The 21,881-nt window shown below is 43.7% G+C and overlaps 1 protein-coding gene across 1 annotated transcript in view; it reads left to right on the forward strand.

The window, feature by feature from the left end:
- The first annotated feature begins 12,841 nt into the window (after positions 1 to 12,841).
- LOC124050777 (histone H3.v1-like) overlaps positions 12,842 to 21,881 on the forward strand; it is a 54,936-nt gene continuing 45,896 nt past the window's right edge. Inside the window, exon 1 of the mRNA XM_046373616.1 lies at positions 12,842 to 12,972. The gene's annotated coding sequence lies outside the window, so the exon portion shown is untranslated. The remainder of the gene's footprint in view (positions 12,973 to 21,881) is intronic.

The raw sequence follows: 21,881 nt of genomic DNA on the forward strand, positions 1-21,881 counted from the left end.
TTCACTATAACCACACAGAAACTTTTCATTTACATTCACTGGTACTGAGTCACGCGCCTACTTTAATATTTCTTTTGCTTTTTGTTGTTACAGTTTTAAAATGTAATAATTCCCTTTTCAGTAAATTAAACAATTTCATTTCTGTCCTGATTTCTGTAAGCATAAAATACATTTCAGTCAACCAGCTCGTGTTTCAAATGTTTATTAAAGGAGCAGAACTTGTTAAAGTTTGGTCTCTAGACCTTATTTAACCAATTTTAGACCAATTTCAATATCTGTAAACCTAAACTTGTGCTTTTGTGCCTAAATGTAACCACAGACGGGTTGCAAACCTTGGATTCAGTGAGGTCAGGTCCTGGACTTTGTATGCCTGACAACCACCAGTTCAGTTTAATTAGCGTTTCACAGTGCAGGCACAAAAAATGAATCAAACTGTTGATGATCTTATATTATTCACACTGAGATTTTTTGTGAAGCTTTTGTGAATCTACATTTAAGTATGTAAAAGACAAGACAAGACAACTTCCCATTTTTACATGCAAAGGGCCTTACATAACATCATAGAAACATCCTCTGCCCTTAGAGCCTCACATTGAGGAGGGAAGGAAAAACTCTCAGAAGAAACCTTTAACGGGAAAAGAAATGGGAGAAACCTCAGGGTGGGCAACAGAGGAGGGATCCCCCACCCAGGACGGTCAAACGATCAGCTGTGAATAAACAGCAAACATCACACTGCGTTGTCTCGACCCCCGTCCTGCCTACATTAACTCCCATCCTTAACCTCACAGATAGCAAAGATTGCAGGAGATGACAAGAAATTACAGAGCAGATGAGTGCAGGCTGCTAAATGTCAAGAGAGAGAGAGAGAGAGAGAGAAAGACTGGGGGAATAGACAAGGAAGAGAAACGTAGAAGAATGGAGGCTGAGAGGAGAACGTTTCTGTGCGTGTGTGTGTGTGTGTGTGTGCGTTAAGAGTAGCTGACATTTGAGCTGGGACCAGATTGGTGTTTGGAGCTCAGTCCCTTCACTCCAGGCTCTCTGTCAGCTCATTTACAGCACTGAGAGACCAGAGAAAGAGAAGGCGAGGAAGCAGAGAGAAAGAGAGCTAAAGGTTAGAGCAGATAAGAGGAGAGTATTTCAGTGGAAAGAGAGAGCCGGAAAGTTTAGTGAGTAAACTTGTGACAAGTGAGAAGAAGTAGAAAGAGCAGGAAAGGCGTAACTCTAATGAAAGCAGAAGAGATTCAAAGATGCATTTCCCCTCACGCCAGCAGAGAGAAAATCAACAGGTTTTGGATGCAGCTGACGGACTGCCTTTGAATTTGGATGTTTCACCGAGACAAAAACAAGCACAGTCCTTCTCAGCCAGAGAAACGAAAACACTGCATGGACAAACCCCACAACTGTTTGACTCCAAAGGGCAGCGAGAGGCAGCTGCTTGAATTGTGTGGACTTCAATGCTCCCAATCCTCTAATGTGCCTCAGCAGAAACTGCCCACAGCATGCTCATGCTAAGTCCAGCTGTTGGCTGATCATTTATGCTAAATGATACCAAAGTGTTTGGGGAGGGAGAAGACCTAACACTGAAGAGTCACTGCACTCAGTGCTGTTTGGAAGAGACCTTTATTTTCCCCTTTGATTATAATCATTAAGATTTCAGTCCTTGTCCATTTGGTGACATTTGGGCTTACATGTCATCATCAGAAATATGACTTTCTACCATCAGTAAACAGGAAAATGAGCAGTAAATAACAAGGATGTAATCAATAATATATTAAGTCCTTTGTGTGTTGAAAGGCGATTTCAGGAAAAAACTTTTAAGTTCTCAATCAGATCTGAGGTTGCCGTCAGCATCCTGGCTTGTGTGCAGGTGCAGCCTCAGCACATGGCCATCAGACTGCATCCAGCATACAGCACAAAGGCAAAAGAATAAGTAACCATGAAGCCATTGTTTTGTGCACATAGTCAGCTGTCAAGATGTCTCAGCGAATCAGGCGAAACCCTGCACACTCATTATAATTAGCCATTAAAGTATCGTCGCAAGCACAAAAGAGCATAAGTCTCCTCCATTGCTGATGAGGGAGATACACACTTCACGATACTGTGTAATGTGAGGGGTTTTGTCGAGAGCCGGGAGGCCTGCAGCTTCACTGGAACTGATGAGGCAGCTCACTCTGCCATCGCAGCCCAGTCAGAGGCCACTAATCCGCCAAGGCAGCCAGCGAGCAGACCTTGGAGCGGATCCAGCTCCTTCAGATTGGACAAAGAAAAGCATTATGTGCAAATGCATACCAGCGCAGCTACTCACGTACTGTTCATATGGCCTGATGAATAATGCATGTGCCGACACTGAGATGTTTGGCTGTCAACTCGCATGTGTGCCATCTAATGTGTGTGTTGACAGATGTTCAATGACACACACACACACACACACGGTGAGACAGAAGTGCTGAGCTACTTGGCTGGCAGTCAGTAAAAATGCAGTGCTGCTGAGTGCAGAGCAACCTCACCACTTGGCCCGCCGGCATTACTGCAAAGCACCATTTGACCATTTGTGTGTTTGTGAGAGTGCGTGTGTGCGTGAGTGTGTGTGTGTTTGAGCGCGTGCACATTGCGTGTGCCTGCGTCCAGGTAGGCAAAGGCTGTAGGTGTTGATGAGTCTGCAGTTGGCAGGCTACATGTGGTGTATCTGTGTGGGCAACATTTCGCACAAGTGGCCATTGAAGCATCACCGTGTCATAAGTTGTTGATCTCCCTCTGTATCTGTCTATCTATGATAAGATGCAACACGGAGAGGTGGGCTAATCCACATCGCAGCATAAAAACCATAACAATCAACATACAGGATATAAATATACTGCATATTCCTGACATCACAGACACGATTACCTGCCTCGCTGATACATTATCACGTTATCATAGCCGCTAAGCAGCAGCAACTGAGCTCCGAAGCAGTAAAGCACTTGCTTATCAGGCCTCTTGCCACCTCTGAGTAGCTGTGCAGTTTCCCCCAAGGAGCCCGTCACAAACCACTGACAGAAATCTTTGAGCACACACACACACACACACACACCAGCAAGCACAGATCTCTTGTTTCATACGGGCTCAACAATCTTAAATGTGTCATGTTTTCTCAAATGATTTTAAAGATACAGAATACAGCAGGTTATTTGAAAAAAGGCAAAAGATACGTCTCTCAGTCATCAGCTATGAGCCCCTACAACATGTGATGGTGTCTGTATGCACACTGACTCTGCACTCTGCACTCTGTCTCTACTTCCTTGTTTTCTTTGTACTTTGCCGTGTCTGGACATCAGCCTTGTTGCAGCACCTTGTAGCCCTCCCCTGCTGCAAAAAAGAGCACCTGGGCTCTAAAGAAACACACGGATGGACAGATGGACAAACCACACACACACTTAGACCAACCATGTATGTGCCATCAGGGCCTGGAGAGTATCAAGGAGCTGCATGAGTCTCCCATTTAATTATCCACCTAATGGTCACACTGTAGCGTCATTGGACAGAGGACAAGACGAGATATGGGAAAAAGGACAGAAGCCCTCAGGGGAGGAAGGAGGCAGGAGTTTCAGTCTTTCTGTTACAGACCATAATGCAAACAGTCATCTCAGCCTTCCGGTGGAGTCTCCTACAGGGTCAGTCAGGGTTCAGGTGTTTGTGTGGGTACGTTTACTGCACTGGATGCACCGCAGTGCTCAGCTGTAGACATGAATATTTCAGGTGTGCTACCAACTTTAATAAATGTTACTGGTGCATTAGGGCAGATGATTAGTGAGTGAATGACATTTACGGATCATATTACACTGAAAATCAGAGAAATGAAAACTAATAATATTAATTAAATCTAATTCAACCATGCACACTCACTTACATGCATTCACATAAATATAATAATAATCGGTTGTGTAGACCTCAATGATAAATTGTCCTTTGACCCCAGTGTTTGTTTCTTAGTGTACATTTGTGTCTTACTCCGGTAGATTTGTTTGTATGCTTTATTTGCCGTCTGACCACAGTGGTGCTGCAAAGCCAAAGTCTTCTTTCTTTGCCACTCCAGATCTGCATATCTCAGTGTGTCTTTTTAAAAGAACTATTATTTCTTTCTCATCCTGCATAGCGATGAGGGGATTAGAAATTACAGAGCTGTAAAGCTGTGATGATGGGAAAAAAATGGATGGAAAGATGAGAAAGAGGAGCGATATTACCACTCAGGGCATGGAGGGAGGACATGTGCCTGAGCACTTCAAAGTCACAGATAATCAATAGGCATATTAAATGAAACAAATTTAAATGTATCACACTTATGGATGACAGTGAAAAGCTAAATTATTATTTCACCGGGGATTCATTTCTTACTTTAAAAACTGCGGTTGTAAGATGAGTATCAATTCTAATATGAAGGAGTTTAAGGTCAGAGAAAATCTTTTGCACGTTCCAACTTAAAATAACTTTTTTTTTTGGAATATAATATCTGTCTCAATCTTCTCTCTCTAATTCCCTTTCCTCTTCTTCATCTTCTCTCATCTCTGGCTGCCTTCTGCCCACAGCTAAAATAAAACAGACAAAAGAGATGGAGAAAAATGAAGTGAGGATGAATACTGAAGCTTCTCTCTCTCAAGTGGCTTCTGTGCTCCAAGAAACATTTTAGACAAAATATCTGTCTTGCTTCTCTGTGCTTGGAATAGTTCATAATGGTGCTCTACCCTGTGAGTGCAGTATCTGCAAATGATCTGACCTTTAAAGCATTAATGCGTATAAATAAGCTTTTTTGGGGGGTGGAGGGGGTCTGATTGTCCTCATGGTGATCATTGATTTTCAGTCAAAGCTGCATTGGTGAAAGCGTACTTTGTGACTGATCACTTCTTGAAGCGGATCTCATTTGTACTGTGTTAAGGAAAAAACAAGTTCTCAGTGTCGTTTGGAATGCATAAACAGCCCTGAGACGATATGTCGAATGCTAGAAAGGTCATGATGTTAGGAAGCGACTTTTTTCTGCCTGTCTGAAACGTTGTCATCCACCTCATCCATGTGGACGTCGTCCACACAAGTTGGTGTGACCTCATTCAAGTCTCTTTCTTTCTTTTGTTGCACACACTTCACTCCTCCGTCAAGGTCACGGCAAGTGATGCAGGACCACAAGTGAGCTGAAATGGAGCAGGAACAGACTCATCTGCAAACAGACTCACCCCCACCCCACACACACACCCGCTGAGGCTGCTCCATGGCCCATCAGGCTGGCTACAGCCAACATCTGTCAACATGGAGTATGCTGCATCCTTTCAAAAATAAATTAAATAATTAATTTAAAAAAATCCTCTGTATTTTACAGGTTGGCTTTAAATTTTTATTATATTTTTAAAGAGGATTTCCACAAAACACCAAACCAAAGAAATTAACAGAATGACCTTGTATATGTTCAATTTGTATGATTGATATTACATTTGTATGTTTCATACCAATCATATGAACATTTACAATACGATAACGTTGTTGCTTAAAATATGAAGTTTTCTTCCCGCAGAGACTGCTGCGAAACGCGAAGGCGGCGTCTCAAAATGGTGTCGGACTCTTGTCTGGCAGAGGTGTCCCCAGGTGTCACACCACCACCATCCACTCCTCTGCCTCCTGATATGAGTCAGCTCATGCACATGTAATCTGAGCATATTATGATACATGCTGTCGATGTACAAACATGTACATGAAATGTACAAATTTAGCACATCCAAGGTTTGCAGAAACGTATAAAGCTAACATTTGCGACTGGACTGGTATAGAAGCAAACTGCTGTGCCTGCTGAGCCCCTTTGCACTGTACAACCACACACTTAAAGGCACAGAAGGCTCTTGGAAATCCTAGCATTCACTGACTGGTGTCAGAGCAACATTTTGAAGCAGCCTCCGTGGTAAAAGCCTGGTCTGGCAGAGGTCTCAGACCGGCAGAGTGTAGTGGCCCATAGTCGTGATGACCTAGTGGAGGACAAACTGCACCCAGCCGTTTCTTCGAAGAGGATTTCTCCTCAGGGGACTTTTCTTTATGTGTGATCAGCACTTCACTGTTCACTGTTCGTGACTGGAATACTGTACATGTGCACGCAGAGCAAAGTTGAATGACATCCAATTTTGCAGATCATCTTTCTGGGATTTACAATTTTGCGCTTTAATGTCATGTTTTCTGTCTTTGCGGTTGATGCCTTCTTATCGTGTTTTAAATATTAACCTTGATTGATATTAAATTTATTAATGTAAGCTTGTTTATACCTATCAAATTAATGGGCTGGCTTTCATTGTTTCCCTCAATTAAACAAACAGCTAAGAGTGTAATCTACATTTTTATTTAGGTCATTTAGCTTATTTAGCTTATTTATCACACTGACTAGTAAATGTCAGTATGATAAAATATAAGATGCTATTGAATATGATATATGACTTTCTCTAAATACCCTGTTAAGATGCCCTCCATACCATTTATTATCTGCATGTGCTGACATGTGCATATGTGCTCTTCTGTGCTGTTTACACCTGTGGAATTTTATGTGTAAGACAAGGCCATCGTGATTTATAGTCCATTCACTTAGATTGTGGTTCTGCATACTTTGCTTGGCCTGAATCGCAGCCCATATCTCTTATATTTCTGATATTTCACTCTCTGATTCAAACTGGTCTAATTTTATGCTAATAGTTTTATTGTATTTGAGAAAACAACTGAGTTTAAGATACCTGTGGCACAGCAAAAAAACTTACAACAAATGTGAAGGTCAGTAAAGCAATATACATAGTATCTCATTCTTTCATTTAGTCTATAATGGATATATGGAAGCAGATAGAAAAGCTGCCAGCTGGGCTTTATACCAGGAGGCAGACAGAATTGCAAAGTAAAAGCAACAGGAAACCAATCTAAATGCTGATGGTGTCATTATTGTAAAGCCATTATATTGTGCTATCAGCATTTACTTCATGATGATATGTCATCATCAGGCCTGACTCGCAATCTCCATTCCGGTTCATCCCAAAGATGTTGGATGGGGTTGAGGTCAGGACTCTGTGTGGGCCAGTCAAGTTCTTCCACACCAAACTCATCCAACCATGTCTTTATGGAGCTTTGCTTTGTGCACTGGGTCACAGTCATGCTGGAATAGAAAAGGGCCTTCAACAAACTGTTGCCACAAAGTTGGAAGCATAGCATTGTCCAAAATGTCTTGGTATGCTGAAGCATTAAGATTTCCCTTCACTGGAAGTCAGGGGCCGAGCCCAAACCCTGATGAACAGCCCCATAACAAGGTGTGTCTGGATACTTTTATCTCTATAGAGTATGTCACCAGATCTGACTGGTAAGAGCAAAGCTGATAATGACTTGTGAATCAAACACAAGACTGAAGACTGAAAATTAAACAGTTATTTTATCAGGCCATTTTCTGTTCGCTTATGAGAAAAATCAAACATCAAATCCCACATTGGCCTGAACTAATCTTTAGAAAGTACCTTCTTTGGCTAGAGAATATCATTATCGTCGTGGCGCTGAGATATTTCATCTTATTTTCCCGTTTGTTATAACTTGCTCTTGCTACCGATTGCTTTTAGCTTATTCTACTATTGCTCTCCTTGAAAGTTTGCCCAGGACAAGTGTGTGCTCAGGATGTTTAGAATAAAAATCAATCAGGATGTGTTCTACGGTGTCACGCTGCTCGCCATATTTCAGTGGCCTACCTACTTCTATCCCCTGTGGTCCATCACAGGTATGTATGAGGACCTGATGTGAAAAGAGACAAGTGGGCTTTGAGCGGACAGCTGGAACGTGACCGAGGTGCACAACGACTGCCGCTGCCTCTGGGGTGGGATTGCTCACCAGCGTCTTGGAGGCCGCTTGACCTTCCTTGTTCTGTTTGCAGTGGCAGGGGACAAGGTGAAATCCAATAAGATTTTGATAAACCATGCTGTCACAGCCGTTCTGCTTTTATCTGTGTTTCCACCGTGTGTGAGAGATAAACAAGGGGAGAGTACTGGTACTATACAGGTTCACCACCTTCTATTCAGTTTTTTTCTTCTTTCTTTCTTCATTTTTTTTCCTCCTTATTTTGTCTTACAGGAAAGATTAAACCATGAGGTGAAGTTCCACATGAATCTTGCGTTTTTTCCATACTGTCCAAATTCAAAGACTTAAATGAGCCACTTATGATCCATCATTGAAGACAAAAGTCAGAAATCTAAGACAGTTTTTTGACTGCTGCAGTTTTGAAAAGGGCAAAGTGTTGCTTTTATTTATTGTTTTGGGAAAAAAGTCAATGTGTGGAGGAATTCTGCGACATATAAGGCATAGTGAAATAATCTAACATGCTTTGGGTTGGTCTCAGGCCCCTGATTTCCAGTGAAGGGAAATCTTAATGCTTCAGCATACCAAGACATTTTGGACAATGCTATGCTTCCAACTTTGTGGCAACAGTTTGTTGAAGGCCCTTTTCTACACAGAGTCCTGACCTCAACCTCATCCAACACCTTTGGGATGAACTGGAACGGAGATTGTGAGCCAGGCCTTTTGGTCCAACATCAGTGTGTGACCTCACAAATGCTCTGCTGCATGAATGGGCACAAATTCCCACAGAAACACTCCAACATGTTGTGGAAAGCCTTCACAGAAGAGTGGAAGCTGTTAGAGCTGCAAAGCTGTCTGTGTGTGTAGAATGAGACATCATTAAAGGTGTCCCAATACTTTTGTCTATATTTAGTATGTTTATTAGTGTGATCATGTTAATATTTAACACTGAAAGTTAGCATTCATTTTTGTGCTGACAAAATCTCATTCGGTCACCACATAAATCTTCACTGAGTTATCCATCTATCTTCTATCAGCCCTTATTGGCAAACACCACAACAGTGGAGAGATCTCTGGCACAGACCCCAGACATGTCATTTGCTTTGCCGGCTGTGGAGTATAATATGTTTTGACTGCCTGTGTTTGCTTATAACTCACTGCCATTCACTGGTGAGCAGCTTAAAAATGCGAGCAGGCAGGGGAGAAGACGCAGGGAGTGTTTACATGCCAAGAAATTTTAGTCCAAAAACAGAGAAAAATTGGTTATGAAAGACAGCATCTGGTGAATTAGGTTATTGGTATTGTCAACAAATCTGCCATCCTCTCCCTTGCTAAGGGAACATAAAATTTCACTCCCCTTTCAGAGCTGAGGCTTTTCGACTGTGTGAGCACATTACTGAGGACTGAGAATCCACACTAACTGGCTACGGTCACTTTAAGTAAGAATAATGGACTGAGGGCCTTGATCTCTGATGAATAAAAGAACTGAACTGCAGTGTAATTATAGGGGTCAGAGGTCAGTGACTGTCAGCAGAGAAAGGGCCCAAAAGAGAGGAGTGCTGAAGAGAAATAAACTGTTTTCTTCATCTTATTAGCTTGGTTACAGGCTATTTTTGCTGTCACTGCTGTGAGAGAAGTTAAACAGAAAAGTATAAGACGAGAGGGGGCTTTTTAAAATAAACATTTTTAATCAAAGAATGAACTGCTGCTAGTACTTGCCACGTGCACTGCCTCAAAGCTCAACGAGCTCTAGTGAAGCAAACATTCGCTTCAGACAACAACTGCAGCGATGATGGGGCTGCTGGGCCAACTGATGCGCAAAGCCAAGGGGAAGTAAATACTGCAAATGGTTTTAATGATGATGGAGATTAAGAAGATGATGACCAGCATCCAAAAGCCACAGGCGCACCACGAGATCAGCTCTGAGTTTCCGTCAGTTGTCTCCGTACCCTGACTGCAGGACAGTCAGAGAGGTTATTCATCCACCAACAATAAATTACTTGACTCTCTGATTTTTTGTGTTTTTGATATCTGAATCTTGTTTTTGGGTGCACATACTGTAGCGCAGTCAAACTGAATTTGTACGTGTATTTTTATATAAATCTGCCAAGTCAAGACCCCTAAGCATGTGCTGAAGATCGATATAATCAGTTAGACTAACTGGATGAGGCAGCAGTAGCACAAAGTATTGGCTGACGTTTATTTACAGTCAAAAGGTAAAAGAATTGATCTGAACTCAGCTTACAGGCAACATCGCTGCAGACGAACTCCTCAGTCAGAGCTCACCTCCGAGGTGAAAAATGAAACTGTCTGTTTTGTAGGAAATGGCACGTTAGTCTGTGAAGCATTTAACTGATGTATCACAAAGTACTGGATGTTTTGGTAATCATCCACTGTGGGAGCCCCGAGAGGTGACGGATCAGTCGTTTGTCTGTCCTATGGCCGCATCACAGCGACCAAGCAGTATCAGGTCGGCTGCAGATTTTGTTTGGTGTGACTCATTCACGGTGAACACGGTCTGTGGATTCACTTTGGCAGACAGCAGGCAGCCCGCATCATGGGACACAGGCCACTAAACTCTGCTTGTTTTGTTGGAACGATCTGAGCAGAATGCTGACACTGTGCTTACTGACTGCATTGAAGATGTTCAAAATGAAACAAAAAATCTAAGGTTTGATTAGAACTGCAGCCTGACTGATGCTGAGCAGATAACGATATTAAGAAGAAATTTATGATTTTACCAGTAATGTGGAGCCACAAGCACAACACACAGGCCTCAGGAGGGAAAGTTCAAATCAAAGGGAGGGTTTTACTGCAGCAGTAAACAAGCACTGAGTCCAAACAGTGAACAGATAGCTTGAGAAGTGATACTTGTAGGAGTCCAAGCAGCAGGTGAGTGCTGAGTGTGTGTAGTCAGAGCTGAGCACTGAAGCCAGGAATGTCAAAGAGAGGGAGGTCCACAGATAAATCCAGAGACTGATGAGATCTTCAGGGAAGCAGAGAGAAAAGCAAAGCTGGGCAGGAAACAGGGAATCAGGCAGTGAACCTGAAGCACAAGAGATACACATTAGGAACCAAACAATCAGAGCTGGGGGGTGTGTGTGTGTGTGGGGGGGGGGGGCATGTACCACATAGCCAACAATGACCTGGAGGAGGTGGAGTGACGCGTCGCTGAGTAGGGGTGGAGTTGATTACAAAAAATGAGATGCAGCTGTGCAGGTCAGCTGATGAGGAGAACATGAGGATGGGCAGGTCTGGTGTTCATGCAGTGTTATCCTTAAAACGAGTAAGAGCTCCACAGGGTGCTGAACCTCATCCCATCCCTGCTTGTGAACAGCTGGGCCCTTTGAGGGTGCCCCTCTCATACCCAGCCATGACACTGTCACATGGTGTTTGCAGACTCTATGAAACTGGTTGCCCCGGTTGTAGGTGGCTGAGCTACAAGTGTGAATATCATTTTGCTTTTTGGACTTGTGCAACAGCTGAGTGAGCGAAGCCTTTGGGGAGGTGGGTGTGAATCACAGTTCTAAGCTAACGCAGCATCTGAAGCTGAAATGAGGCGGTAGCTTGCAGACCCCGAACCGTTAACGGTAACCGGTAACGAGCTGCCGAAGGGCTGAGGGAACCAGCGCCATCAGAGCGCCCGTTTGTCTGTCCGGTTTCCGTCCGTGGAGCTGATCTGAGAATCTGTTTCCTGCCCACACAGCCCGCTCTCCCTCTCTTCCTTCATCACGCGCTTTCTGCTTTTCTTTCGGACTTTTCTAAAGCCTTGTTTGCTGTTGTTTCTCATTCCTCTCCCCTGCACTCTCTTGTCGTTGCGCACAGACGCACACAAGCACATTGATTGTGATTCTCCCTCTCTCTCTCTCTCTGCTAAAATATTCATTTCCGACACCTCAAAGGCCCTTTCGCCTCCCACCTGTATCTGTCTGAGACGAGCTGATCTCATGGGCCGTGGAAATAAACGCTAAGGCATAACATGCAGCCTACACAAAATGTAATAAATGTAATTCCAGTCATTTTACATCATCCCATCTTTAAATAAACACACACACCAATCGTGTAGGAGTCACATGGGAACGACCAGTGAGTGAAATCACCCGCTGAGCCTGTCGATGTTTTGTGCTCAGATTGGAGCGGCGACTCTGCAAACTGTTGATACCCCCCACCCTCCACCTTCCACCCTCCCCGCTTGGAAATGCACCGGGGACCCACCAAACAGCCGCGACAGGCAGGTGTGCAGTCGCCACTGCTTGGATTTATCTCCGTGAGGGGCTGACCAGCATCACAGTTTCTGATCCTGAAGTCGTGTTTGTGCCTCAGTTGAGGAATGGAGTTTGGAAAGACGAGCAGCTCGGCAGATTGTAGTTTCAAACCCGCTGTCGACGGGGGCGGTGGACGCTAACCTTCAGCTGCTGCTCTGCCTCAAATTCTTCACGGGACCTCGTTTTGGAGAGCCTTCGCGGCGTCCCGGGGGAACTGAATGAAAGTGGAGAGACGGAGGGCTCAGGGAGCGACAGGGAGACACTCCTGCGTGTCTTCCTCGTTTTTCGTCTTTTTTTCGCTCTGAGGTTCCACCACACCGACCAACCTGCCATCCAGAACCGACCGGAACCTCTCCAGCGTCCGGGGCGCAGCGCCTCAGCCTGCCGCTGATGGAGCGATTACTCCCCAGGTCAACTTGGATACCGCCCCTGTGCCCATCATCATCACTATTAGTCCCCCTGTTTCTGTGAGCATAAGAGCAGAAATCAGAAAGGGGACAAGGAGGAAGGACAGGAAAGACACGTGGATTTCCGAGGCGCACAGTCGGATCCGCTTTTGATGCGCGCAAGTGTCCAAATCATCAGGACTTCTTTTCTCCGGCTCTGCTCGACCCGCTTTCCGACAGACTTCTGCGCAGAGCTGAACATGTTCGAGATCAAGACGTTCAGCCGGAGAGCTCTGAACACAGGGACGCTCCTGGTCGGATATTTGCTTTGGGTTTAAGGGGAAGGTCTCTGGGATATCAAACCTCTCCAGCGGACACACAAGAGGCTGTGGAGTTACACAGAGAGAATCTTGAGAGTAGATCTCATAATTACGGATTACCAGCTTTTTTCTTCTTCTCCTGAACTACTGCAGACGCGCTCTTCTTTGATGTCTGAGAAGGTAAAAGCAGTTCTTTTCTCTATTTCCTGTTGCTCATGTCTTTTGCTCTTAGCATCAACACAGTAAAAACGTTGGTTAAATGTGAGTCGGTGATAAGGACTGTTACATCAAAATAAACAAGAATCCATAAGTTTTCTTCCTACGGGGATGTTGTTTCCCTGCGAAATATTCTCAGTTTTCAACACGATGGTTTCTTCAAGCTGTCAGGAAAAACCACAGTGCGCGTTAAGGTGACATAAGAAGAAGACAGTTTCACCAAAGATCACACACCCATTAAAAACAAACAAACAAACAAAAACAAAACAACACGATTTACACACAAAGACACACAAGCAACATAACACTGCGGAGTTGATGTAATCGAGGTTGTTAATGATTTGTTGTATTCGTTGCTCGTCACGTGATTGTTATGGGGTTTGAAGGCTCTGCTGGTTATTGAACAGAAGAGTAAATTCATCTGCGCTTTTCATTTGCGCGACGCCCCTGCAGCTCACTCCAAACGCGCAGAGGATGATGAATTTCTGTCTTTCTTCATGGCTCTGGGTCAACAGGTCTGGGGCGCCCCTCTCTCTCCTCCTCTTTTGTTTCTCTGTCTCTGTGCACGTGAAGCAACTCCTCTAAAGAAAATGAAAACGAAGTGAACATTACTGAAGAAAGTATCGAGCCTGATCCCTTTGGATTAGCACAGGACTGACGGTTGTTTGGGCCTGGTGTTAACCCTCCTGTCTGTTGTGATTTCTTTTTAGCAGCGAGGCCGCCAAACAGGCAACAGGGGGCGCTCCTTCAGCTCATTTCGAGCAAAGCGTCCACGAGGTTTATTGGTGCAGGTCAGATATGATATCATTTCTACAAGGTGTTTATATATGAAGCACAAACTAATGCACAAGGAATAGATGGATGGAACGGATGCACTGATGATGAATGTATCGTCTGTGCTGCAGTTTGATCTAAAATGGACTTGATCTGTTGAAATTTTGCAGTGATGGAAGTGTCTGTTGGGTTTGGTAAGGAGGAGGGGGGGATAGATAGATAGATAGATAGATAGATAGATAGATAGATTGTGAGAGCAGTTTGCTTCCTAATAAACAAAACACATTGTGTATCATTGCCACTGGGGAAATCCGATTAAAGAGTGGAGATACAAGAGGAGGAAGGCAATTAAAATCCCAGAGGATGACATTTCATCTCATTGTTAAGAATGATCAAAAGGAGGGATGTAATTGGCTCATTACTGGTTCCCCTGTGCATGCTTGGCCTGTCAAACAAGGACAATATTTGTGACAGCAAGATGACATCTCTATCAAAACCTCGATTCCACACAATACCTATCTTTTCCTTTTCTTTAATGTTCCCACCTTCCAATCTGCATCTCAGCTCATGATCTTGTCTCACGGTCACATGGCTGGTTTTGTAGCCTGCAGGTCGGAGCAGTAAGCCTGTGCAAAGCCCTGAGAGAGATCTGTGATTGGTGGGAGAAGGATGATGGTGGTGGCCTCAAGCAAGGCACTAAATTCCCAACTGCCTCGGCGGAGCTGCTCGGCTGTGACCACATGGTCCTGGGTATCTCACAGATGTGAATATGTTGAAGCATGTGATTTTTAAGCAGGGTATTAATGCAAGAAACACCAACGCCAGTAAAACCAACCGTTATGACTTTCTCTCGATAAAAAAACACGTTATGTTAAGATATAGTTTTGTGCATTTGGGAGTTAGCCCAGTATACCTGCTGTCTGGCTTCATAAATTCCCAGTCGGCACAGGGATTTGAACCAGTGGCCTTGAGTCATGAAACTGATCATTACAGCCTGTGTTATTTAAACCCCAAAAGATGCTGATAGCTCAGATTTATTTTACCCTTACGGCTTCATCAGTTGTGGTGTGTCCACAGCCTTGAAAAAATACTCTTGAATATTATTAGATATTGCTCCTTCTTTCTAGATGAATTAGTTCCTTCTCTCCAACAAGTGATTCGTTTGGCTTTTGTAATATAAAAGAAATATTTTTCATACATAAATACAGGTAGCACAACATACCTGTTTGTCCCAGTGGGGCTGCCGTACTGTTCAGTGTTTGCTTCTGCACCACTTTGTATAATTCAGATTTCTCTGAAAAGTGGGCGGTTGTGCACCTCATATAAAATTAAATATAAATTAAAGATTACGTGTACATTTTCTTCTGTGGATGAGGAGGGCCACGGATGCCTGAGAGCTGCGGGGCCCAATCAGTGCCTAAATGCTTTTCTAACAATAGTCTCTCATGAAATGAACGTAACAAATCTCAACAGCAACAGCATACTCGGGTTGAAATTGAATTTGGTGTTGACTCTCCAGGGATCTCAAATACGGCTCCGACTGCCAACACACCCACTGCGACTGGAATCCTGGCCCTCCGCATGAGGGGAGGAATTTACAAGTTGCAATGAAGGAGATGATGCAGGAACCCTAACCTCATATAAAACTAGAATGTGTTGCAATTCAAAGGCTGGAAGCTTCAAAGGATGGTACACTGGGGGCACTGGGATGAACAAGAATGAGCGTGTTGAGCCATTGCAAACCGTGTGTTTTGGGTTGCAAACCTGCTGAATTTCCTGTGAGACTGCACCAATTTTCCATTTCATTTGCATTAAAGGCTGTGGCAGTTGTATTTGCAGGCGTGAAGGTGTGTAGTAGAGAAGAATGACCCACAACTCTTCAGACTTGCATGCTGGAAATTGAAAAGAACGTGGCTTTGCTCAGTCATGTAAAGAAACACACCCACAGCTGCGTCCAGTGGCTCGTGTGGTTTTATTGTGGTCTAACGCTGGCTGTAGTCCATTTAACTGGATGATCTCTAGATGACTGGATGTCACGGCTGCTGGGGGACAGATAGAATGACTTAAACTTTGTGTGTGAGGGAAAGAGACACAAACAGTCAGAACACATGATAGTCACTTTTGCTGCGCCTTTGGCGTCCAGTACATCCAAGGCTTTTGGATGAACCGAGCACTCGTCAGTATCTGGCTGTGTTTTTTGTTGCTTTGTTGGAAACATTGCCTAGATACATAACACAAAGGAAAAAGAGAAAAATGTGTGTTTATTTATCCTTTACTGCTGGCTACAGTGTCTTAAACAAGCCGACACTGAGCAGGTATGTTTAAGTCTGTGAGGGACAAAAATGTGACGAGTCTGTTGGTGGTATTGCTGTGGAGACCAGAAAGCACATAGCATTCTGACACTGCGATTGGCTTGCAGCAGGAACATCAGTGCCTCCCATATGCTACTGGGAGAAGAGTACAATGTGTACAATTTGCAGAGGACAGCAAGTTTTAGCATTACTATAAAAAAATAAGGAATGAACATTTGAGAGGGCACCAGAGAGAAAGTGAGCAGCATGACAAACTGACATTCCCCTCAAGGTCAGCCTCCTCCCATCTAATCCACTTACCCACTGAATCAGCTTGGTCAGACACCATTTCTCTGGCCAAGGTGGTGGTGGTGGTGTCGCAGACGTGGGGGGTGTTCCAGGCCAATGACCATGAGCCAGTCACAGTCAGTGGCTGAGGAGGTGCGTGTGACCTACGGTGCAGAGCTCGAAATTGTCTTGGAATAAGGGTGAACAGGGTCGCCTTTGGATTGTACAGGTTTGTGCATGTGTGTTTGTGCTCATTTTAAAAGACTTTTACTTTTTTTTTCATCTTTATTTGCTATGGGACTTTCATTTGCCACGTGTGCTTGTTTAGTTCGAGTGCTGTGTGGGTGTTGTGTGGAGTATTTCACCAGGACTGGCGCTATGGAGCAGTGTTTTGATGCGTGGGTCCAAATTTTGGTTGTGTCTTGGACTAAATGCTGGAAAGCATATGAATAAAATCAAGCAGATGGGTGGTACAATACATTTCTTAACAAATGCACGTGGCAGTAATGTCAGAAAAGCCATAAAACATGAAGTGGAAAGAGGAAGAAGAAGAAGAAAAATTAGAAGAATCACCTTCTGTAATATTAAAAAAGGGGACTCTATGCCATACCTTGCCTTACCTATCCTACATTATTCCACTGATCAGCAGTTACTGATGTTAAAAAGGGCAGTTCACCTCAAAACTTGAAAGTACACGTTTCTCCTCTCACCTGTAGCGCTATTTATCAATCTAGATTGTTTTGGTACGAGTTGCTGAGTTTTGAAGATACATATATTTGATTCTGGGGAGAGCTGGCCCTTTAAAGTGCCATAAAAATCGCAATGTTGCGACCAAGATGGACTTCAAAATATCATCTTTCCTACTGTTTTATAAGGAAACAAATGCATTCAGCATGCTACATTTAAGATGCTTATTTTCTTTAAGTCGCCATCTGGAACTGTGACTTTAGATTGGCTAGTTAAAAATGAAATTCATGGCTCTTTGATGATATGCACAGGCAGCTGTTTTGGGGTCATTAGTACAGGAGCTTATTATACATATAGTAACTAAATGTTGACAATTGAGACAAACACAAAACGCATAATAGAGGAGAAATTGCTCCATATTCAGCATTCAGCAGTGATGTGCAGCACTTTTTCCAGCCACGGATACACAATGCATTGGATGAACAGGCCATTATCTCACTGTGGCATGTTGGATGGAATCCTCTGGAGATGGGCCACTCTCCTCAGAACAGTGTCAGTTCTCCTCAGAAGGCTGTCATACCTGTCCCGAACCATGTCAGAACGAATCAGATCATTCTCTACTGAGGGGATTGAAGGAGAATGGAAATCTACTTGACTTTCCAGGCCTCAGAAACCAGAAAGGATTTAATGGTGTTTAGCTCTGGCTATGAAGGAGGACGGTGCTTGACCTCATCGTGGTCATCGTGAAAGCTGTGTTGAATGTGTTTTTCACTGTGAGCAGGGAGCTTTATATCAGAATATAGCATCTGGGAACAGTGCTGACCCTCTGTCTTATACATCATACATGACCCTGCAGAGGACTTTTGACCTAATGACTCCCAGGAGATAGGTGGCTCTAGCATTATACACCACATTGTGAAACCTACAGTAACAGTTCAGTGTTGCTTGGAGGACACCCTTTGGCTTTTTCTAGGTGTAAACCTGTCCAAATGTGGAGGACAGAGTGAAAGAGAAGCACACTTCTTTCCCATTGCTGACAGCTCCAGCTTTTGTGCTCCTGATACGAGGATATGTGTCATTGTGCACTGGCTTTGGACTCTGAAAACCCTGGAAATGAAAACCCTGCTATGAAGACCAGCTCTGGGAATCTCTTCATGTAGAGTTTTTGCTGAGACTCAACCTCGGAGATGTTGATTTAGTTCTACGGTTCAGTTCTTGAGTCTGTGAAATCATGCTTTTAGCAACTTCTCTGTTGAACCACCATCTGTCCTGTCAGCGAGCTTTGACTTATAACTCCCTTTTCCTCTTTGCCAAAAACTGTTTACTTCTGTGCCATTTTGAATAATGTAATAGTTTTTGCGACAGATGCACCTTCAGTTTGAGAACGAAGTGGGTTTTTTTTGGGACTTTAGTTGCCTCAAAGTGTTCTCTGAAATCCTGCATAAAAGTGGTGACTGTCAGACTTTATCAAAGGCTGACACATATTACTTGGTATTTCATTTGCCTCTTCAGCAGTCCTCATATTCAGGATTTAGTAACTGTGATGCTTATAAGGTGGAATTATGTTTGTGAAATAATACATGGAAACATCTCTGTGAACCTGTGCAGGAAAGGTTGTCATGGGTCAAACAAACATCAGCAAGTTTTGTGGATGAAGCCTTTCTTTCTGCACTGTTGGACAAACGAGCAAAATGAAGCGTGACCTTATGAAGATGTGATGGCTGTTTTATCACTAATGTTTGACATTTGCTAGACTAAAAGATGAATCAATAATCTGCAAAAAATGTGATGATACATGTCAGATACAGGATTCCCCCCACAGAGTTTTGGTGAAGATGTTCTGCCTTGTGAAATAAAGACCACCACCAGAAATGTCATTTTTATGAAAAAATTAACCAGCAGAGGCTACGTGTTTAATGAGTGAGACCATCACCATCTAGCAACTACACTGATAACCAGATGAGATGCATCAGGACCTGTCTGCTTCGGCTCAGCAGGTGATGGATCGGTTGCGTTGTCTATTCTCTTTGCTGCAATTATTTAGAGCAGTGCATTGCTTACCGCCTCTGCTAACCAATTTCCTGAGGAAACCTTGATGAACTATTATCAGTGTTAAATACCTCTGGAACGCTGCAGGAGAGAGAGGAGAGAGAGAGGTAGCCATTGTTCCTTTCAGAAAATCTGCAGCTCTGTTTGTTTTTGTAAATTTTGTAAAATACACTATATGGACAAAAGAAATGGGACAGCTGACCATCACACCAGCAGGGACTTTAATGACGTCTTATTCTAAACACACAGACAGCTTTGCAGTTCTAACAGCTTCCACTCTTCTGTGAAGGCTTTCCACAACATGTTGGAGTGTTTCTGTGGGAATTTGTGCCCATTCATGCAGTAGAGCATTTGTGAGGTCACACACTGATGTTGGACCAAAAGGCCTGGCTCACAATCTCCGTTCCAGTTCATCCCAAAGGTGTTGGATGGGGTTAAGTAGTTTTGTCTATATAGTGCAAATCCATCATGATAAGTTCAATGACCATTATCCATATATTTTGGTCGTTGAAAACAGTTGTTGTTGTTATTAGTATAACTGTTAGTCACCCGATTGCATTTGATGTCACCACAATGTCTTGGAGTCCGTCGACCAATCAGAGGCTGTGTTTCTGGCTTTGTGGGAGCTCAGTGCATTTGAAAGAGCTGCCACACTGTCAGAAACCTTTTAGCCTGCTGACGTCGCCAACTCGAAAGCATCAGTTTCAATCCCTTGATCGCTTGTTTTTATCGAAAATCATCTGATAAAGGTCGACGGCCAGGCAATCAAGGCATTCCTAGTTGTGGTTGTCTTTATGGATGATCCAGGTTATTGACAAGACCACGTGCTACTAGAGTGGACGCACTTAGGGATGATGGTGTGTTCCACATCACCTGTGGAAGACGGATTGTGGGATTTTCGTCTCGTCCACCCTGCAGCGCTCGGAGCTCAGTGATGGGAGCTACCCTCCTCACAAACAACCCTCAATCACCGCGAGGCTCACTGGGATCAATATGTTCTCATAACTCAAGGCCCCTGACCCTGACCGCAGATCATTATTGCCCTCTGGAGTCGAGACGGACACACACACATACACACACACACACAGATGTTGTCTCTGCTATCCTACCAGCCATCCCAAAAGGCTTTAAACTCCTCACAGGGAAGGCTGAGGCCACCTGCACACACACACACACACACACACACACACAAACAAACAGACACACATGCCACAGCCCAGTGGTGCAAGGAGAATTGGGTGCCGGGGGGCTGACAGGTAGAGGAGATGCAGTCAGGGAATACAGCTGATGAACAGAGCAAATGACAAGGAGACAAGGGACTCCCTCACTGTGAATATTATTTCTTTGTGGGGCTTTTTTTTATTGTCGTCATTACTGCCATTATGAGACATTTTATCAGTAAAATAATGTGGAAACACGCAAGGTCCAGAAGTTCATTTGGCAATTAAATCAAGAAGACACATGAAGAAGACACAGGCCAACAGTTTCATGGGACAATAAAGCTTCGTTGGGCTGCAGGTGTCCTTCAGAGCCAATCAGGTGTTAAAAATGCCAACCTACTTTGAGTTTGGGTAGTCAGTGTCAAGCCGCTACCACTTTGTTTATGACATGACTGAAGAATATCCCACTGCTATAGAGTTATGATGGAGGGTTTTCATGTTTTTTGTACACACTAGTTGACATCTGAACTTCTCCAGTCCAGCTAATGGCTTCAGGTAACAGAATGAAACAAAATTCTTTCAGTTAGGGGTATGGTACAAAGTTAGAAAGTTGACTAGAAAATGTTTCTAATGGGTGGCAATGTTAGTTGGTTCTCAACAATAACCGACCTGATTACCATGAAATCTTGTGATCACGGTCCCTTAAGGATGAATCCTACTGAGTGCAGTCGTCAACTGACTAGCAGATTGTGAGTGAAACGTTTTACGACAAGTATTGGATGGCAAATAATTAGTGATTATTTTGTGTGATCAGATAGCAGCTAGTCCTGACATCTGAGAAGCTGTAACCAGAGTGTTTGTCTTTGCTTGATAATTGTCTTCCACGATTAATCGGCATCAATTGGTTTATTGATAAATGACTAGTTGAGTGCTAAACTGAATCTGAAGCTGTCAGTTTTATGTTGTACATCAATTCCTACCGTCTGTATGCGTGTGGATGTGTGTGTGTGTGTGTGTGTGTGTGTGTGTGTGAAGTGCTATTCCTGTCTTGCCTCTGACCCAGCCTTAATGGTGTTTGTCGTGGAGTGTTTGTGCTTCTCCCTCCATCATATCTATATTTAGGCCTCTTGTCTCCCTCATTTATGGAGGCTGTGCTCCTTGGACACACAAATCGTTATGACGACTTGACACCAGCAGAGCTCATCCTCGACTCCCTAAACGCTCGGAGGCGGTCGGTCATTTGGAGTCAAAATGCAACGCTAACGGAGCAGGGGATTAACATTTGGCTCGTCGCAGCAACTGGGGAATCTTACAGCTTCTCAACAACAAACTGTGTGGACAAATTTGTGTTAATTCAGTACGTCCTCGTGATATTCCACACTTCCTCCGTCCCTGCCAAGCAGGAGCAAAATTGCCCATTTCAATGAAAGACAAATCTTATTAGGACATTTTCAGTAGCACATTCATGCACAAGGAAGGCAATCTGGGGTGACAGACAAACAGCTCATTATAAGAAATCTGCTTCATCTTTACATCTTATCAGATAAAGTATATAAAAACACTAGTACAGATTAGAACAGAGTTGTCAACCAGGAATGAATGTGTTCTGCGTGTTTTTGGGGGC

This window comes from Scatophagus argus, chromosome 2 (assembly GCF_020382885.2).
Source record: "Scatophagus argus isolate fScaArg1 chromosome 2, fScaArg1.pri, whole genome shotgun sequence".
Lineage (NCBI taxonomy): Eukaryota > Metazoa > Chordata > Actinopteri > Scatophagidae > Scatophagus > Scatophagus argus.